Source organism: Capsicum annuum, chromosome 3 (genome assembly GCF_002878395.1).
Source record: "Capsicum annuum cultivar UCD-10X-F1 chromosome 3, UCD10Xv1.1, whole genome shotgun sequence".
Taxonomy (NCBI): domain Eukaryota; kingdom Viridiplantae; phylum Streptophyta; class Magnoliopsida; order Solanales; family Solanaceae; genus Capsicum; species Capsicum annuum.
In genome coordinates this window covers 43,251,936-43,256,241 of record NC_061113.1, presented here as the reverse complement: position 1 = coordinate 43,256,241, position 4,306 = coordinate 43,251,936, and the positions used below count along the sequence as shown (strand labels likewise).

Here is a 4,306-nt window from a genome sequence, read left to right as displayed (position 1 = left end):
AAAAAGATTCACAATTTTCACACATATAACCATATCACATAGTTCAAAACAAATTTGTAGAAGGGGTATCATTTTTCTGAAAATGCTTTAAACGCAAATAAAGTATGACAATTGCCCTTAAGTTATTTATTTTTCTCCTAGTTAAACGTAACCAAAATAGAACAACAAAAAAAAACACAATATGACCAAAACATGCTAGTTATACTATGATTGCAAAACCGATGGGGAAAGAAATATGGCTAGAAAAAACATCGTTTATGGTACACAGCCCCACCCCCAATTAAAGCTAATGTACTGTCCCTAGTGCATATAATAAAGTAAAAATAAGGAATGAAGACATACTTGGGTGCACTAGGTGTCAGATCATGAATTAGTCGGTGGGACCCCAGAATAGGCCCTACTCTCATCAATCGTGGTCCTAGAGGTGGCAAAAACTCACATAAGTAATGGCATTATAATGACCTTCCAGGTCAATTTTTGCATTTTCACTTATTTTTGCCATTTAAAGCTTTCCCATAGCTTCCCTAAGTCATTTATGACTTGTTGGGACTGACAGTTTGGTCACTAAGTAATTCGTTTAGTTTTTAGAGCCAATTCTCTATTTAGAAGTCTTCGCTGGTTCAGATTGGATATCGGTGAAAACTTCAGTCAAACAACCTCGTATGAAAATTCTGACTATTCTAGTAGGTTTGAAATGTCAATTTTACAATGGGTGGACCTTTGGAAATCTTAACTACGCCGTTGAGTCTGGAATGTCGAACTTGAAAGGGTAGCATAGTCCTTTTATTCATACGGGATACCGAATGAATCCCGAGGGATTGGCAAATATATGGAAATTTCAAAGGCTCAGTTGGTGCTGGCGTATATGGCCGACAGGTCATGTATGCAACAAATGTGTACCTGGGAAGGGTATAAATACCCCTTCAGCTCGTTTTTCACCATTTCTCATCTATTGCAAAGATATTTAAACCTTAAAAGAGAGAAAGCTTAGGGATATCATTTGTGGGTGATTTTAGGGGTTTGGTTAAAGATTATTTACGCACACCTCCTTCAAATTCGTGGTTTAATTTCATTATTACCATTTTTTACCATCCCATTCTCATCTAAAAATTCCAAAAATTTGGGGAATTTATTTTAGCACTAATATAGCTCGAAATTCACCCTTTTTTTAAGGGTAAATGTTCCTTGAGCATAAAGGAATGTTGAGTTGGTTTTGGAAATGCAGTTTTCTTAAACTAGCCCCATATGGGATTTATATATAATTTTGGACCAAAAGCACTATAGCACAATATTGGTATCATTGTTCTCGTTTTGATTAACAAATTATGATTTTGGTAGTGTGTGATCTTGGGTGTATTTATATGTCCAATCACCACTATTCACCCATAATAGGACTTGTTCTGTGAAGTAAAATGTTCTAGTCTTATTGTATTTAAGCTTTAATTATGTTCCTTATCTAATGGACATGATTAGTTTATGCTGGGCTAATTTGTGATGAAATCGAATGTAATTGGACGCATGAATGAAAAGTTAATGAGGAATGAAGCATTGGGAGTGATTTTTTGAGTATGAAGATACTGGAATTTGTCTTGGGAAGTAGATAATGAAGAAAGGAAGAATGAGTTCAAATCAAAAAATCTAGTAAGGTCTTACGATAGGACCACGTCACGGGCTCAAATTCAAGTTTTTTATTTACTTTAGCATCGTGGAGGTGGGTAATTCTCAGGTGGAAAATCTAGTAGATCTCCACGATAAGCCCGCATCACAGAGGACAATGCATAAAATTAAGCTCGCATCATGGTAAGGAATAGACTTCAGAAAATTAAGACCCACTATAAAATTAACACTCCAACTCAATTGGAGGATCTTGGAAACGTACAATAGAGGTAAAAACACTTTCAATAGTTCTCTGAGGATTCTTTGAACTTCATTTTTGAAAGATTAATTTGTGGTATGTTTAATTATTTGTTTTTTTATGTTGAATTCAAACATGAGTGGCTAAACACCCTTGTTCTGAGGTTGAGGTCGAAAACTTGATTGTACTTTGATATTCTTTATCGTAGTTTATTATTGAATTATCATATGGATTATTCTTAATCTCTTGTGCTTACTAATTTTAATGATTGGCCACCATTAAAATAAAAATATCTTTCTATGTGAACCAAGAAGGAGAATCATAGGATAGAATGAAGAGATTAAGGAGAAATGTTCTTATTCTTTTATAAAATAAGGGATTTAAATTATCATCTAGGATAGGGATATACCTAGAAGCCTTGTTTGGCTCACTTGCAGGAAGATAGCTTAATGCATCTAATTGAATTATTGCATCCCCGCTCAATGGTCTATTTGCAATATCCAATTAGGTAGAAGATTAGAGGTCAGGAGACCATGATTATACTATAGGCCCTGCAAATTAATAACCTAATAATTGACTAAACTACAATAAGAATAGAGATGTGTAAGATTGTTAAAAGTGTCTTAACCCTAGAATTCTCACTATTATTTTGTACAACACTGCTATGTTACTATTGTTACCTTTTGTTATTTCTTTGAAAAACTTAATACATTTTTGTGAAAAACAAAAATTGGTTGAATTTTTACTTATATAGTCCTCGTGGGTACTATATCAGACTATTCTACTCATTGTATTACTTGCACAATCGCATCCACTTGTGTGTGTGTTATACTGCAACAAGTTTTTGGCGTCGTTGCCGGGGACTAGTATAATTAGTAATTTTCAAAATTTTTGGTTTTTGATTAATAAGCTTAAGTGTAAAGAACTTGATCTTAGTGGCTGACTTTTGTAGGACTAGCGAGATATCGAACTGGCAATAGATAAAGAGTGGGTAGAGCCTTATTCAGAACTAGAATAGGCATTTCATCAAAGCGAAGAGCTCATTATCAAATTCAGAAAGTTCAAATGGCGGGGCCAAGATATCCAAATCCAATTGATCTAAATTCTACGTGGTCAAGCTCTGGAGATTCCAGTTGCTCCTGCTCGAGCAAAATATAGTATTGTTCGTTAAGTGGTAATCCTACTTACGAACCATGCTATTAATTGTATTCTCAAGCCAGAGGTGGGTGCCCATTCTAAATTAAAGTAGAATATGGTACAACTTTTATGTTTGAGTGGACAATTTGAAGGGTTCGCACATGAAGATCCACAACAGCACACACAGACTTTCTTAGAAATAAGTGATACCTATATTCCTAATGGGGTATCTACTGATTATGTCAGAATGATACTCTTTCCTATTTCTTTAATTAGGGAAGCAAAGAGTGGTTATATGATAAACCATTGAACTCTATTTCTTCTTAGGATGACCTGGCTCAAAAATTCCTTATAAGATTCTTTCCATCAAAGAAGACAGTATGCTTGAGAGCAAGATTCTACGTTTCAAGCAGAAAGAAAGAGAAAATATTTACCAAGCTTGGGAAAGATTTAAAGGTATTCTTAGAAATTACCCTCACCAATATCAGTATAATGATATACTGGTTCATACTTTCATAAAGGTTCTTGAGCCAAACACCATGATTCTTTTAGATTCAGCAGCAGGTGGGCAAGATCTTGAGAAGACTTATGATGAATTATATACATTGGTAAATCGAATTTCACAAGGGAATTTTGAGTGGCATACTGGCTCAAGGAGTTCTCCTAAAAAGGTTGTAGGTATGTTGGAGGTAGATCAGTTCACTACTTTATCAACTCAGCTTGCTGCACTACAAAATCAGATAACTAGTCAGTTCAATAACATGAAGTTGGGGGTTCCATAATTGGAAGCAATAGCTAATGTAGTTCAATAGGTGAATGCATGGTGTGAGATTTGTGAAAGTAGTAAGCATACATCGGATGCTTGTACGGTTAATCCAGATTCTATCAATTATGTGGGAAATACTAATCATCAAAGGTAGCAGAACTATGGTAACACTTACAATCCAAATTAGAGGAACCATCCCAATCTCTTATGGGGTAGAAATTAGGTACAGAATAACAATCAGTATAAAGGGCCAGTATAATAGAATCAACAGAAGCAAGTCCAGAGTAATTGGGCCACAACTCAAATAAGCAATATAAAAGATTTTTTAAAATAAGTTATAGATGCTCAAGTGTAGCTGGCAGTAGATATCAAGAGTCAACAGTTGATTATAAAGAATTTAGATATGCAAATTGGTTATATTGCAGAAGTGAAAAAGACTTGACCTCAAAGAGATCTACCCTATGATACTGAGGTGAATCCAAAATAGGTAAATATAGTCACTACTAGGAGTGGGTTGCAGCTAAAGGATTTGGAACCTAAAAAAGTAA

At 34.7% G+C, this 4,306-nt stretch overlaps 1 non-coding gene across 1 annotated transcript; it reads right to left on the bottom strand.

The window, feature by feature from the left end:
* Nucleotides 1-3,373: 3,373 nt before the first annotated feature.
* LOC124897428 lies at nucleotides 3,374-3,482 on the bottom strand. The gene has a single exon (XR_007054148.1). It is a non-coding gene; the product is annotated as a small nucleolar RNA R71 (small nucleolar RNA).
* Nucleotides 3,483-4,306: the final 824 nt, after the last annotated feature.